Below are 17503 nucleotides of genomic sequence, written 5' to 3'. Positions count from 1 at the left end.
AGAAAATAAATGTATTTTTGATATTACAATCTATTCAAAGGCAATCATATCAGCACCTTGCAATAATCAAAATATAAAAAGCAATAGTAGTCACGGGGATTAGAGAGTTTTAACCATAATATAAGTAAACATTATCATTATTGCTATGCTTGAAAACACTTGACTTTTGTCTTCAAAATGTAGTAGGATGTCACTGGTTTTGTATACTGTTCCCATTGACATTATGAATGTTATCTACTTTAATTCAGCTTATTCAGGTTCTGAGGATATTATCAAGAAGGCAGAATAGAAGTCAGACTAGGCTGGGTGGTCAGTAACAGTAAATAATGAAGCTAAGAGGCCCTAGTCCAGTCATGTAAGGAAATCTGAAGGGTTTTCTGGAAGCTGGATTTCCCTAGGAGCCTGAAAAAGGCTATGGAGTAGAAGTTCTAAAATCAATCTGAAGTTTTCTGCTCAAACCTTTCCTCTAAATGAGTGTTTCTTCACCAAATTGCATGTCAGAATCACCTGAGGTGTTAAAAAAAATAGTTAATACCTGGGACCCACCCAGAACAATTAACTCAGGTTGATAACTCTGGGTGGAGGCCAGTGCTCTAGCTTCCTGGTGAGCCCATGGGCAACTGGAGTTGAGAGCCAGTGCCATATATTAGGGCCTGAAATTTATATTTATATTTTTCACAAGTTCTCAAGCTCCATGGACCACACTTTAGGTAGTAAGGGCCTACCAGCCCCCATAAGTTTTTCCACACGTTTCAGGAGGGTCAGTATTACTTGGGAGTAGTTATCATTTTTCAAAGGATGAGGGGAGAGGTGGGGAGAAGCATAAAGGAGAAAAGGGACATCCAAATGGCACATGGTGTGAACCTGGGTAGAATATTCAACTCCCCACATGATTGAATTTGAAGGACAATGGAAAAATTCCTGCATTCTGAAATACCTCATCTCATGAAATAATATGATGCCTGCATTTGCACTATTATAGTTCATTTGCTTTTAGTGCTTTTCAAACCTGACTGTGCAAGCATTATTCTGTAAAACAACTGTTACAAATGTAGAGGATCAAGAAAGAGGGTTAGAGTTGGCAAGAATCTGAATTTTAATAACCATCCCATATGATTCTAATCAAGAATGGAGCCTAGAAATTAACATTGTTTAAATGTCCGTACTACCCAAAGCAATCTATAAATTCAGTACAATTCCTATTTAAATGCCAACAGCATTTTTTTGCAGAACTTGAACAAATAATTTTTTATGCAGCCACAGAAGACCCCAAATGGTTAAAGCAATCTTGAGAAAGAACAAAAAAGCTGGTGATATCACAATTCCCGGTTTCAAAATATACTACAAAGCTGGAGTAATCAAAACAGTATGTATGGTGCTGGCACAAAACTAGACACATAGATCAATGGAACAAAATAGAGAGCCCAGAAATAAACCCACACGCACATGGTCAATTAATCTATGACAAAGGAGGTAAGAATATGTAATACACAAAAGACCATGTCTTTAATAAATGGTGCTGGGAAAACTGGACAGCTACATTCAAAATAATAAAACTGGACCACTTTCTTACACCATACACAAAATTAAACTCAAAACGGATTAAAGACTAAATGTGAGACCTGAAACTAAAAATCTTAGAAGAGAACATAGGCATTAATTTCTCTGACACCAGCCTTAGAAACATTTTTCTTGACATGTCTCCTAAGGCAAGGGAAACAAAAGCAAAAGTAAAGTATTGGGACTACATCAAAATGAAAAGCTTTTGCACAATGAAGGAAACCATCAACAAAGCAAAAGGCAACCTACTAAATGGGAGAAGATATTTGCAAATGAGATATCCAATGTAGGGTTAATATCCAAGAGATATAAAAAACTGATACAACTCAACACCAAAATGTAAATAAATAAATAAATAACAATCTGCTTAAAAAGTGGGCAGAGCACCCAAACAACCATTTTTTTCAAAGAAGAAACACAGATGACCAACAGACACATGAAAAGATGCTCAACATCACTAATCATCAGGGAAATGCAAATCAAAACTACAATGAGATATCACCTCATACCTGTCACATGGCTAAAATCAAGAAGACAAAAAATAACAAATGTTGGTGAGGATGTGGAGAAAAAGGAACCCTTGTGCACTGTTGGTGGGAATGTAAATTGGTGCAGTCATTGTGGAAAACATTATGGAGGTTCCTCAAAACGTTGAAAACAAAAATACCTATAATCCAATAATTCCACTACTGGATATTAAGCCAAAGAAAACAAAAACACTAATTTGAAAAGATATATGCACCCCTATATTTATTGCAGCAGCATTTATAATAGCCAAGATATGGAAGCAACCTAAGTGTCCATCAATAGAGATAGGGAAGATGTGATGTATGTGTGTATGTATATGTATATATGCGTGTGTGCATATGTGCACACACACATGCATACATATATGCACTTGAATATTGCAGAGCCAAGAAAAAGGATGACATCTTGTAATTTGGGACAACATAGATGGATCTAGAGAGTATTATGATAATAAATAAGACTGAGAAAGACAAATCCCTTATGATTTTACTCTTATGTGCAATTTATAAAACAAAACAAATGAATAAACCAACAAAAGCAGAATCAGACCTATAAATACAGAGAAAAAATTTATGGTTGCCAGATGAACGGGAGATGGTGGATGGGCAAAAAAGGTGAAGGGAAGTGAGAGATACTGGTGTGCAGTTATGGAACGAGTAAGTCATGAAAATAAAAGGCACAGCATAGGGAATAGAGTCAATGATATTGTAGCAGCATTGTATGGTGACAAATGGTAACTGCACTGTGTTGAGCATAGCAGAACTATAAAGAATTTGAATCCCTATGTTCTACACCTAAAACTAATGTAAAATTGTGTGTCAACTATACTCATATAAAAAATATATATAGAAAGAATGGAGTTTAGAAGCCATTGTTTTAGACTACACACTACATTTTTCCTGGCCTTCTTTTAATATATATATATATATATTCCTCTTCTTTAAAATAACATTTTATATACTGGGGCACCTGGGTGGCTCAGTCGTTAAACGTCTACCTTCGGCGCAGGTCATGATCCCAGGGTCCTGGGATCCAGCCCCGCATCGGGCTCCCTGCTCCGCGGGAAGCCTGTTTCTCCCTCTCCCACTCTCCCTGCTTGTGTTCCCTCACTCGCTGTGTCTCTCTGTCAAATAAATAAATAAAATCTTTAAAAAATATAACATTTTATATATACTATTCCATATATCAATAGAGATCAATATAACAGCAAAATAATAATAATACTTAAATTAAATGGTGCTTACTGTTTTGTCAGGCACCGTTCTGTTTCATATTCTCTAAAACAATCCTAGATAATATGTACTATTGCTATTCTCATTACATATAAGAAAATGAAACAGAAATGTTAAATTGCCTAAACTCACATAGCCGGTAAGTGGTAGAACTGAGATTCAAACTCAGACTTTTTTTTTCTTTTAATAATGCATCTTTCTGAAATATTTGGCTCTTGAACCCACACTCTACTCAACTACCAACTGTCATTTGTCCACATAGTTGTCAACAAATGTTTCTGGAACAGCTTCTATACACTGAGTGCTAAGAATGGAGCAGTAAGCACAGTGAAATGTGTACCTTTATGGAGATTACTTTCTTTTTTTTTTTTTTTTATGGAGATTACTTTCTTATGGGACACATAGGCTTTTGTTTTTAGAGCAGCCAGAATTTTTAAAAAGAGCTTAGAATTCATGGTAAGAAGACATGAGCTTCAAATATGATCATTCCATTTGCTTTCTGAGTGACCTTAACAAATCTCTTTACCTCTTTAAGTAATCTAATGAAATCATATGAAGGGATATCTAAATGAATCATTTCCATCACTTACATAATCATTGACTATAATGAAAAATGTTTTGTGTGTATGTTTGGCTTAAAAAATGTCTTAGTTGAGAAAGATCGATTTCCCCATGGCAGTAGACAGAAAGAGTATCACGAAAGCACCGGTTATCAGGAAGGTTTTGGGGGCAATAGTAGTGGTGTTGGTACTGGCATTGGTGAAGTAGTGGTGATGATTGTCATAATGGTGGTGATGGTTGAAATGATGAAATTGATGGTAAAAGTGCAAATATGCACTTACTATAGCTTAGGTGTTATGCTAAATTTTTTATATTTATTATTTTATTTAATCCATTTCACAATCCTGTGAAGTAGTACAATTATTGTCCATAATATAGAGCTGGAAAACAAAAGGATTAGAAAGTTTAAACATCTCGCCCAAGTCACATAAGTAATAAATAATGGAGCCATGTATCAATTATCTATTATTGTATAATAAACTTCCCTAAATCTCACTGGTGTAAAATAACCATTTGATATTCCTCATGAATCTGTGAGTTTACTGAAGAGTTATTCTGCTCTACTTGATGTTGGCTGGGGTCATTTATGTGGCTACATTCAACTAGGGGCTTAATGAAGGTCTCAGTTCTGCATGTGGCCTCTCTTTCTACATGAGGGGTTATCCTTCAAAGGCCCTCATAATATTTCTCTCTAGAAGAATAACTTAGACTTGCACATCACATGCAACTCATTTCCAAGGAGTATTCCAAGGGACCAGCCCCACTGCAAGTGCCTCACCTTACAACATACTTGCTAAAGTCCTATTGGTCAAAATAAGTCACATGTTCAAGCCCAGACTCAATATGTAAGAGGAACCAAACAAGGACAAGAATATCTAGAGGAATGGTTCAATCTTCCATACCAAATATGGCTAATTCCAAGAGCCATTGCGCTTTTAATTACTATAGTATATTCCTTCCCTGGAGATACTAAAAGTAAACACTGGAAGAAAACAGACCACATAGTATTGTTTAAAAGACATCATGAGCAGATTTGATTTGGCCTTATTCCATCAACAATGAGCACATCTAAATACTCAAGAGGAAATTTATTATAGAAGATTCAATACTGAGTGGATGTTGAAGTTCAAAGTTCAAGAATTCAGAGGTTTTGAAAGGATCTCTCTATAGCCTAATTACCAAATACCGACAAGGCATAGTTGACAAATTTCTGAATAATGACACATTGGATTTCTATTCTTGCTCTAGTGTAAGATTCCATTTTCATAAGTGCACATCTGAATGCAAGTGAACCACAAGAGGGTCAACAATGATATTGTGTCTACCTAGATTACCAAATTGGATGTCTGTTTAAGCTTCAATATTGACCTCAAAAGCATGCAGAAAGGATACGAAAGACTCAGAAGGCAAAAGGCTCCTGCTGTTACCAATTAACTGTCTAAAATGTAGAGATACCTCTTAATATGAGTTTTTTAATAACTTTGGATTTTGAACAGCCTTGTGTCTCAATGGGCCTGTCAAACTGAGTTAGTTAGAAAACAAATACCATGCTTATCCAGAACTTTGTAAATGTGGTTATCAGTTTTGCCAGGCTGTACCTTACCACCCTCACTTAGGCCAAGGAGAATCTTGATTGTCCAACAAGACCAGGTAATACAGAGTTTTGCCTCACTGCTTTTCAGGCTTTTACTTTTTTTTTTTTATCATTTTTTTTCTCTAGGAGCTCCACAGAGAACATCTGTCTCTAGGACTATAAATTTGGTACTTTTTACCAGCTGTGAATTTTCTCTATTCCTTAAGAGTAGTAGAGATCAAGAGCTTACTCCCGTCATTTAGGGACTAACAATGTGGAAAATTGAGAGAACTCAATATGATCACCACTCAAGAGTTCTCCCTGTGAACCAAAGTCTTCTTTAAACTTCAAAATAACTTCCAAATAAGAAGTCAGAAAGGAACAAAAGTGTTTGTGAGAATATATATATATATATATTTATATATATATATATTTCTTTTGCTTTTTCTTGGCACAAAATGGAAGTGTAGTTCCCTCTGTCGTGATGGGAAGAAGGATCCATTTCTCATGTTGTTTCAGGGACTTTTGTTTTAATAGTCAATAAAAACTGAATCCATACTGCTGGAAGAGAAAATGAAAGAGAACTAATGCCCCAATATATCAAATAGGGGTTTCTAAGTTGTACCAACAAAATAATTGGGTGCATGTACAAATGAGGATTCACATGTACACAATTCAAATTTTGCCCATGCAAATGAGATAATTATGCAATCAAATAAGTACCTTTGATTAAAATCATTGTATATGCAAATTCATCACTTGCTGAAGCTGTCATATTTTGGCATGTGCATACATGATTAGTGGTTTCTAATTTAAGGTAATTTTATGGCAGAAATAGTCTTACCTATTGAATCTCATGTCTTACATATTAGCCAAATAATATTTTCTTCAATTTTAAAATTTTCAGTAATCATATTGCCGTCATTTTAAAGCTGAAATTTCTTCTTATATCAATAACATTTTAACATTTCTGAACATTGGATGGATTTAAAAATCAATTAGTTATTTAATGTAGTCTCTTATTTGTCCTTAAAGTAACCCTTAATGGTACATATGACAAAAAAGACATCTTGTTATCAAGATATTTTTATAAATATCATCTTGCAATCAATACTATCTTATTATAAACCTCACTTAGTGCCAAAAAGAATGACAACACACACTTACATTTGCCTATTATATGTCAGGCACCTATCCTTCACAACCAGCCTGTAAGGCAGATTTGCCATATTTTACAGATGAGGAGGCTGAGGCATAGATGACTCTCCCAAGGTCATATAGTAACTGCATAACAAAGCTAGGAAACACGGTGCTTGATAAGACTATGTCTGTGATCCTCCCTAAATGTAGCACTGACTATGCTGCTTGAGTCGTTCCTTTAAGGCAGCTGTGATGGTCTGGGAAGCTGTAATGAGACCTACAGAAATTACCTCCTCTCTTCCTTCTCTCCTTTACCCATCCTCTTGTACCCATGCAAATTCAAAATCTTCCCTCTTGTCTTTTCCCTTACCCTCTTGCTTATGTTTTATCGGTCCTCTGAAGACTCTGGGACAGTGTAAAACTGGTTAGGGAGCCTGGGGAAACTTGGTAGAGAATCTTCTCTTGACTGATAGCGGGCTTCTATCTCAGGGAGCTCAGGGATTTGTTCTCCTATGTCTCTTGATAACTATATAAAAAGCAAAAATCTAAGCATCTGGGTGCCTGGGTGGCTCAGTCTGTTAAGTGTCTGCCTTCGTCTCAGATCATGATCCCAGGAGTCCTGGGATCAAGCCCCATGTCAGGCTCCTTGCTCAGTGGGGAGTCTGCTTCTCCCTCTGTTTGTCACTCCACTCTTGTGTTCTGTCTGACTCTCTCTCTCTCTCAAATAAATAACATCTTAAAAAAAAAAAATCTAAGCATCTGTAGTCTAATTCCACTTGATCTTTGCTCAGAACCCCCAATGGCTCCTTAATCTTATTCAGAATGAGCACCAAACTCATACAATGTCTTTCAAGGTTACCCATGATCTGACCTCTTCTCTCAGCTGGTCCCCTACCTCCTTCTCCCTCTGCCACTTGTTCAAACTAATCCTGCTTCCTTGCTCTCCCTGGAATCTGCTAAGCAGTCTCAGGCTTGAGGTCTTTTGAACTTGCTTTCTCTGCTCAGAATACTTTCCCAGTACTACAGCCCGGTGGCTTCCTCTTGGGACCATCAAGTCTCTGCTCAAATGTGATCTTATCACAGTGCTCTTTCACCCATGCATCCACCTCTGCTTCTTTTTATCCCACTTAATCTATCTTCTTTTGCCTCCAGGGCACTTACTCACCATACCTATTATAAATGTGTTTATTTTTCCAGCTTTTCCTACTGTAATCTATAGAAGCTATAAGAAGGCAGTGACTTTGAACGGGATGTTTCCTGCGGTATCCCCAGCTTCTGCACAGAGTAAATGCTCAGTAACTAACTAGCAGGAATGAATTAACAAATGAAGGATACAAACAAGTAAATGAATATTCTAGAATTCTTATCAGGATTCTCTGCTCAGCTGTTATTAGAATGATTACATGTTGGTACAACACAAAATTATTTCTTTACAGCATTGACACCCATAAAGATATATTAAAGAGTTTGTCAATGGTTACTAAATATCATTTTACATGAGACAAAAAAAAAGGAGATGGAACCAAAAGTTACTGCAATTAAAGAAAAATTATTGGAAACTGTACTTAAAGTATTATTATTTTAGGGGACTCAATAAAAGCAATTGCTAACCATTATACTTACTATGTATCACCCTATTTTGCTTGTTTTCCATATATTATATAATTTAATCTTCATGAACCTTGTAATGGAAGGTTATTATATCCATTTCATAAGTGAGAAAACAAAGACATAAAATGTTGAAGTTACTTGTCTAAAGTCAGAGAATCCTATGGAATCACATTGCAAACTTTAAAAAGTGTATATATATATATATATATATATATATTTTACACTGTGATTTATTGTTCAATACTAACTCTCCCTAATGATCTTGATTAAGGCTCCTACTTTGAAATTTTTTTTTCCACAAGAATGGCAATATTATTGCATCCTTTATACTCATTATCTCAGAAAGCATGTTTTTAATTTATTCTTCTCAGTGTCTCAGAAATTATCTTGGAGAAATGAACAAATGCATTAGTATACACATGCTACACACTTTCTTGGACTAATACCTATAATTACAGGAATAAAAACATTTCATTTTTTTTTCTTATGGCAGTTTTAGCCTGACATACTTAAGCCCTTCCAGTTAAAATGCATTTTTTGAATCATGTTCTTCATAAACTCGTAAATGAAAACAAGCCTGTGATTGAAAACTAGTTTTGCAATGAAGCTTTGGAATAATTTATTATCGCTTTTCTTTATTACCTGGTTGATGTTTAAAACTAAGATAGCTATACATCCTAGTTTACTTGAACATTTCCAATTCATGTCTGTTTTCCCAGCATTGTTATTAATGTATATAGATAATTATTAACAATATCATGTACTTTCACTTTCAAAATCATCTCAAAGTTATCCAGCGTGGACAATAAATTTTATGTTCACCTATTCAAAGCAGATATGTAATATTTACAGAGTTTTTACCCAGGGTGTAAAAGGAGGAAAGATTAACTCTCCTCAATAATTTTATTTTAATTTCAAAAGGAATTATTTAATTAAAATCTAGAGGGAAAAAGTAATACATGATTACCAAAATGAGACACATTAGGCCTGAACTATTCTTCCACTTGCTTAGTAGAAATTTTTCTCAATAAATCTGATAATCCAACTTGAATAATTTAAAGAATCAATCTTTGTTTGAAAGGATAAAACATTTATTCTATTATTCTAGGCCTTTACTAGATGTCATATAAACACCTATTAAAAGCATTAGAGAAGTGGTGGCTGAAATATTATGTTCCCTTCACTCTTCCACCAAATTCATTCAAATGTAGGCCTTGTCTTTGGCCGTCCTGGCTAGTACAAAGGAAAGAACAAATTCCCAATCATCCTTCTCACTTGCATTCTGCATTCACATCCGAAGTCCTCTGAGCCTCCTGGAGTTGAACAAGCACACAGCCAGAACGTCTTCTGTAATTTCTGTTTCGTTCTATTGAGACACAAATTCCTGGAAGCCCCAACTGTAGACTTTACATGAAGAGGTTTTTCCTTTCTTCTTTAGATAAAGGAAATCTCTGTGTTGGAGCTCAGGAGCCAGAGACATTTTCTGAGTTTCCTATTTTTTCATAATATTCCAAAGAGCCAACTGTCCACCAAGCTTCAGACCTATAACCTATTTCTGCCTTTGTGGGTTTTTTTTTGTTTTGTATTTTGTTTTGTTTTTGCATTCAGAGGGCCTAGTTAAGAAATCAACACAGAAATGTTAATCACAATATTTGTTTGATTTTTTTTGCATATAAAAGTTTCAATTTTTAGGAAATTAGGCAAGGTTTAATTTTTTTCTAATGTCTTCTTATTTCAAATGCATATTCTACAGCTCCTTCCTTTTTTCCTCCCCAGATTCTTACAATAACCACTGCTATAAAATGTTTGTCTGTCTTCAGAGTAGTTGACCGCTTTTTCAGAGGACTGTATTCTCTCAAAAAATCTCACCACCACCCTCTGTCAAACTTCCATTAATGCAACCACCATTCTTTTTCCCCACACCTACCCTCACTCCTCAGTCTGTTTTATTTGCCAGGGTCTTCTCTTCTAAAATATATTGCTAGATCTGCCAGGGAGATTTGAAGACTTTGCCTCAGTGGCACATCTCTTCAGTTCAAAGTGAGGCAGATTAGCAGGTCAACAACTCTGGGTGATAAATCTCCATGTGGTGCCTGAGCCTAGAAGTTCCTTGCCAGAGGTTCACAGACTTCATAGCAGTCACTTAGGACAGGATGAGGGAAATCTAGAAGCTTCCTGCATAGCAAATATATGTTGGAAGTTACCTTTGTAGCTCAATTTACAAACAAAGGTCCATGTAAGTCAATTCCATCTAAACTCAGGCTAGACAAGCACTTACTTCTTTTTTTAGCTAGACTCAAGTATTTCCTGAAATAAGTTTTTTCTTGTAACACAAAGAAGGCCACATTTGTTTTCTGAAATCTCTTAAGATAGCTGTCCCAGAAGTTCCTGAATAAATATGCAAATGAGATCCCTAGTAGGTGGTTTTAATTGTTTTATGAGACAGCATATTTTAAAGGAGCATAGGATTGAAATTATGGGTTCAGATTGTACCTCTGCCGTTTACTTTCTTTGTATGTCTGGACTATTCACTTTAATTACAGGCTGTGTCTTCAAATGGGAAATGGAAATCAGAAGTGACATTCACTCCAAAGTTGTGTAGATTAAATGGGTTAATGTAGATAAAAGGCACAGAAAGGTGCCCTGACTTAATGACTTTTCTGTCACTCAGTGTACTGAGAATAATTGTTCTCCTTATCCATATTCATATTCACTTTCCTAAGTTTTGACAAGTCTAGGGGTACAAACACACAACACACACACACACACACACACACATAGAGCTATGCTACAGAGCAGCTAGAAGCCCTGTGGGTGAAATATGAGCTCACTGAAAGAACCAGTAACTTTACTTCACACGCTTTTCTGAAAATATGTGTGAAAGGATTGGTTTGCTGTGATTACTGACCTAGGTTAGGCTTAAAGCAAAGGCAGAATCTACAACCATTTTGAGCTACTTGTATACAATTGTCTAAAACTTCACTTTCCTCTTGTTTATCTCACTTTCCTCTCATTTATCTTATTCTCTGGGATTATGTCTGAAGGCTGTTGATCAAAGAGAGAGAGAGAAAAAATCTGTATCCTCAGGGAAAAATTGTGGAGAATAAATGTTTTTCTGAAACCTGCCTGTCTTCACAATGTTGTGAGTCCAGATGAAAATGAGTAAAAATGACAAACAATTTTAAGGGCTTTCAGACATGAGGATGCTTGTTAAATGGAGACAGAACATGTGGATTCATTATTCTTTTTTATGTCGATATTATGTCTACTTTATGGCATTATGCTGGAAGACCTGTGTTTGTTCAACCTATGAAATAGTTTGACTCAGGAAATAAAATTCCTAACACCCAGATAGCACCTGAGAGAACAAAATAATGTAAATAATTCAATTCTATTTGAGAGTTTCAGGATGCACAACTGTTTTAGAGAGACTTTATTTTTTAATGTGGACATCAATGTGGACATTTTTTTTTAATGGTCATCAAACAGAAATACTAGTAAAAATCTGAAAGATAATAGTGGAGCATGACAAAAATAGTGATGAGAAAATTCATCATACTGGAAAGTCCAGATTGTAGTATTAAGTGATCAAGGAGTTCATTTTATTGCACAATATTGGCAAACAACCTACACCTACAAGTTACAAGAAATAGTAACAACTAAGGTGAAAAAGCAATCAATTTTAAAATGTCAAGGAATCTACTTATTTATTTTCTAGGAGTGAGCTTAATTAGAAAAGTTGTTGCATGTGTCAAGATCCTGGAAGCAACATATTTTACAAGTTAATGGGTATGGGATTCTTACTGCAACAATGGGATTCTTACTGCAAGAACTCAAAGACTTGACTTCACCGTACCGAGTGATCATTGCTGAAATTATACATAGATGATGTTTCTACATTGAATAAGCTCTTTGGATGAAACTGTTTGACCCACAGAAATTCCTAGTCTTTTGTTCAAGCATTGTCTACCAACATAAAACTTTTCATACCCAGGGTAAACAGGATACAGAATCTTACAGTAGGCAGCATGGAGAATTGAAAATCCAGATACACCAAGGTTTAGCTATCATTTTCTATGCTGACTACACAAAAGATCTTGGACAAGTATACCACTGAGATATGTGTTGTTTATCTGTAAAATACATATTATGTGTTTATGAGCACACACACACACATATATGTATATATATGTGTGTGTGTGTGTATGTGTAAAAAGTTTGTAAAGGATCTCATACTTTGAATTAAATGTGATAAGTAGTATAATATGGTTGTCTGCCAAATACATCTGGTATGCAGGTTTATACATAGTAAATTTTTATGAGTGAGGGGGGTGTTGTGGTTAGTTTGGGCCAATACACTGCAAGCAATGGAATATCACTTTGAGGACAAGTATTTAATTGCTGTTACAGAAACTCTCAGTGTTTGCTTCTCTCTGGAACAATGTCTGTTATTATTTAAGGTAGAAGCCACTCTATCAGTCTTGGTCCTTTAGTGAGCATGGTGAGACAAACATCCTTGCAGACTGACTCTGGAATTATAGCATGAAGGAGAAATAAACGTTTATTTGAGAAATAATGGACCTGATTGTTACTGCAGCATAACTTAGCTTATTCTGACTAAGAAATACATTAAGGTCCTTCCTAAAAGCTTATGATAACTTCTTCATAAAAATAAATATAAACATTAGTATAAAAAAGTGTCAATATCTGAATTTGTAGTTTCTTCTTAGCCAAGTCATTTGACATTAAGGATGTGTTATGTAAGGCATTAGTAAGTTCCTAAACATGGCAGTGCCTCCTTCAAATACTCAGGATGATTAAGAGCAAATTACTTAAATTCTCTGGTATTTTTATAATAAAATTGCTGACTTACTATTTTTTTTTGTTTCATCCAAGTTCTTTTATTTATTTATTTTTTTAAGATTTTATTTATTTGACAGGGAGAGACACAGGGAGAGAGGAAACACAAGCAGGGGGAGTGGGAGAGGGAGAAGCAGGCTGCCCGCGGAGAAGGGAGCCTGATGTGGGGCTCAATCCCAGGACCCTGGGATCATGACCTGAGCCGAAGGCAGATGCTTAACGACTGAGCCACAGGCGCCCCATGTTTCATCCAAGTTCTTTTAAGGATATAAGATGGTGAATGTATATCTTCAAGGTACACGCGTGAGTTTGAGAAGAGTCTGGATTACAACTTTATGCCATCTGTTTATTTTGTGTTCAGAAATAAAATCAGACTCTCAAATATTTATGAAATACTTAACATGCATAAAAGATTTGATTTGGGTCATTGGGGAAATACAAAGAAAATAAAGGTGTTTTCCTTGTCTTTAGAGAGTATATAATCTAGTTTGGGAATCATGCCAGAAATACATGAGTTATTCAATATCATAGGAATCTGAATCATACCAAATCACAAAAGGAAAATATTAGTGCTGCCTAGAAAGTTATTTTGATCTAAAACAGCAATTCCCAGATTCTGGAAATATAGAAACAGATTCTGGTGATGACTTGGCAGGGAAATTTAAAAACAAACTAAACTGGTAGAAAGAGCAGTGTGTGTGACTTCTAAGCACATTCTTATTTCAAGCGAATGAGGTACACTGTTGAGGAAGGTTAACATATTATTTTGAAAATTGTGCCTAATAGTTGCTATCCTAATCTCTCAACTCTGACAACTCTTCTCACTTTATTTACTTTCATCCCCTCTCCACTTCCTTTTACTTCATCTGTCCTTAGTATCTGTTCCTTTAACTGAGTTGCCATCAATGAGTGGTGAGGCAATATCTGAAGACATTTTTCATAGTGGTCAATAGCAAAGGCTCTGGAGTCAGAATGCTAGAAGCTGAATCCTGCCTCTGTTTTTTCTATGTTAATGTAATAGGGTGGTGTCATGCTCATGGAGTGGTATTTTGAAATTAAACTAATATATGTATAATACTGAGCACATAGTAATAGTCAACAAACTAGCTAATACTTTTATTTTCTCTGATCTTTGTTAGGTTACAAATACTTACATTTTAATATAAGGTGCTTGCTTAATGAAAATAATTTGTTGAGAGTCATAGAAAAATCATCTTATTTGTGGCATTTCTGATACTAGGAAAACCTAGTGAGGGAAGCGTTTTTCATTCAGGGAGGATTACAACTTTATTACTCATACGGCAATTATATCTAGAATGAATGCACACAGACACTGAGTTCATATAGATGTATATATGAAAGCATTGCTATATGTGCGTTTGATTAGTTTACTCAATAAAAACATATAATTGGGTCAGATTTCTGTATGTTTTTATTTTCTCTCCTTTTGAAATTAAAGAACCATGTTGACATAGTGCAATTTTCTGGCTAAGTTCTTCGTTTAGCTTGAGATTTAGAAAAAAAAAATGTTTCTCACATGGAGTTCTTCCTAATTTGTACATCTGAAATTAGGTCTCCTTACCCATTTAAAAAAAAAAATAGTATCTATTGAGATGAAATGCTGAGGTTATTACTGAATACGAAAGAATGTATATTCTGTACAATATGTTCTATGTATAATGTGATGTTTATTGGAATCTGGCTTTCTCTTTTCATTCCAAATCTGTGAGCAAAATGTTATACTGCTTCATAATAAGAGACCCAAAAGTCTCTATTTCAGTCTTACAAGCCATTAAAGGCTTTTGAACATGACTCTATTATTTTTTCTCCCTTTTAAGACTAGATTCATTTCCAAGACATAGACTGTTTCATATCTTAAATCTCTTTACTGTTTAGGAAATGTTTTCTTTATTAAATCCCCATTTCAGTAGGATATCAGTAGTTACATACCTACTGTCAAATTTCTTTTAAGCTGAGTTAGTAGTTTTGAACTCATAGGTGAAATTTAACTCATAGCTCTAAACATTATTTAAGTCAATACATTTCATGAAATAATTGCATACATATTGTAATTAAAAATAATTTGATTAGTGGAGGAAGGTCTGTTTTTTACTAGTCACAGTTGAAGTTGTCTATATCCGAGGTAAAATTTTACAGCTGAGAGAAACTGAGGCAGCTCAAACCTCAGAGAATGCCCCTGAAACTGTGGTGTGCAACCATTTGATTGCTGGGAAGAATGCAATCTTACATATCATATGCATATAGTTATAGTAGAAAAAAGAACTCTGCATGAATACTTTTTTTCAAGTCTGTACACTGAACAGAGATTATTTAAAGTTTTTCAGCAATGAAATATGTAATATAATCAGGAGGAATCACAGTGTAATAAAATGTTAAGATCTAATAATAAGATCTCCCTGACCAATTTTTCCTTCCTTGTGTATTACATTATGAAATTGATTTAATGCCACTTCCTTTACAAGGAGAATCTCTTCTCAATCCTCACAGACATTTTATTTTATTTGTATTGTAGTACAATATATATAATATAAAATTGAATATTTTAACCAATTCAGTGGCATTAAATGCATTGGCATTGTTGTGCAACTGGATCACTATGCATCTCCAGAATTTTTTTATTATTTCAAACTTGATTCCATTCACATTAAGCAGTATTTCCTGATTACCCCATCTCCCCAGCACCCACTAACTGACATTTTACTTTCTGTTCAATGAATTTGACTATTCTAGTTACCTCATCTAAGTGGATTCATATATCATTTATCCTTGGTGTCTGGCTTACTTTGCATAATGTTTTGAAGGTTAGCCTATGCTGTAGTATGTTAAATATGACTATCATCATCTCTTGCCCCTTAGGAATCCTTTCCATTTTTAAAAATATGTTTCTAACTTTTTCCTCTTTTGCTATGAGATATTAAAATCTAATGTTTTTTGTGCCTGGGTGGCTCAGTTGGTTAAGCAACTGCCTTCGGCTCAGGTCATGATCCTGGAGTCCCTGGATCGAGTCCCACATCGGGCTCCCTGCTCGGCAGGGAGTCTGCTTCTCCCTCTGACCCTCCCCCCTCTCATGTGCTCTCTCTCTCTCATTCTCTCTCTCTCAAATAAATAAATAAAATCTTTAAAAAATAAATAAATTAAATTAAATCTAATGTTTTTGAAATATTTTTTTGCCTGTACTCAAACTTGTTTTCCTTCTAGTTAACTTTTTCCCCACTATGATTTATACAAACTCTTTCTGATTTTTCCTTGCAGAAACTTGAAAAAATATTTTATCCAAATATAAAATTTTACATATAGATACACGAATAAAAATAATACCATGATAATATTGGTTATACCAACTTTTCTATTCATCTACAAGCCAAATAATCATTTTCTGTAGCATTAAGATGTTTATTCCTTCAAAAAAATCTTTTCATAGAATCTATGGTTGATTAATGTATTTTGTAATCCTTAGCTTTATTTTATTATAAAATTTTTGAAGTGATAGTTTATTAGTCATGTTGCTAGTGAACTTGGGAAAGAATTATTGTGACATTTATTAAATCAACTTTTGAACAAATTTAGGATCTACTCTTTACTAAAATAATAATAACAATTTTCCCATCATTAGTAAAACATAGTCAAGAGATAAATTCAAGAAATACTCAAGAGTAAATAAATAAATAAATAAATATCTCTCTACACCATGATCTGTTGACCTTTGTGCTACCTTTTATATATTTTTAGCTCTATACATTTTCATTACATGTATATTTACTAAAAGCAGACATTATTTAACAAAATGTCCCTTTTGTAACCTATTTTAACTTACATAAAATAAATGTTTCCATATCCTTAATAATTCATTATTTTAAATAGTATATTTTTATGTCTTAAAATCATTACCAGATAAGAAATATAGCTGGTATGATCATGGATAAAATATATTCATTTTATGGATTTTTTCATTGTTTTGTTTATGGCTCATTTTACAGAATTTTTGTCTGATTAAACCAGAACCAAGCTATTTGTTTCGGTTTAGAAGTTAGTTAGTGCTTTCCCATGCTCCGCACAGCATAAATTCTTAAATGCTGAATTCCAGTAATTTCACTTGGCATTTTAAATTAAGCTTTCTCTTGCTTTTGCTTTCTTTTCAATAAAGTCTACCTCTAGGAAATGAAAATCATTTGCTGTCCACAGGTGACCTACTCTCAATGATTCAAGAATAGATAGATCAGTGCTATTTATTTAGACAGCTTTTGAAATCAATACCTTTCAAAGAGAAAATAAAACATCCCATAAATCCTCACCAAAAAGAATCCTTGTTTTAAAAAAATCTCAATACTTGAGATTTAAACCATAAGTCATTTGTACAACCAAGGGAATCTAATTTTTTACTTGATAAATTTTTTTGTGTACTAATTATTCTACAGAA

At 34.5% G+C, this 17503-nt stretch overlaps 1 protein-coding gene across 1 annotated transcript in view; it reads left to right on the top strand.

Annotated features, from left to right (window-relative positions):
- Nucleotides 1–17503, top strand: part of PTPRD (protein tyrosine phosphatase receptor type D) — a 2419801-nt gene that overhangs the window by 1301371 nt on the left and 1100927 nt on the right. The window lies entirely within an intron of this gene.

This window comes from Mirounga angustirostris, unplaced genomic scaffold (genome assembly GCF_029215605.1).
Source record: "Mirounga angustirostris isolate CCGP_5_RB_7025 unplaced genomic scaffold, mMirAng1.0.hap1 SCAF_15, whole genome shotgun sequence".
Taxonomy (NCBI): domain Eukaryota; kingdom Metazoa; phylum Chordata; class Mammalia; order Carnivora; family Phocidae; genus Mirounga; species Mirounga angustirostris.
This window is presented reverse-complemented; position numbering and strand designations above follow the sequence as displayed.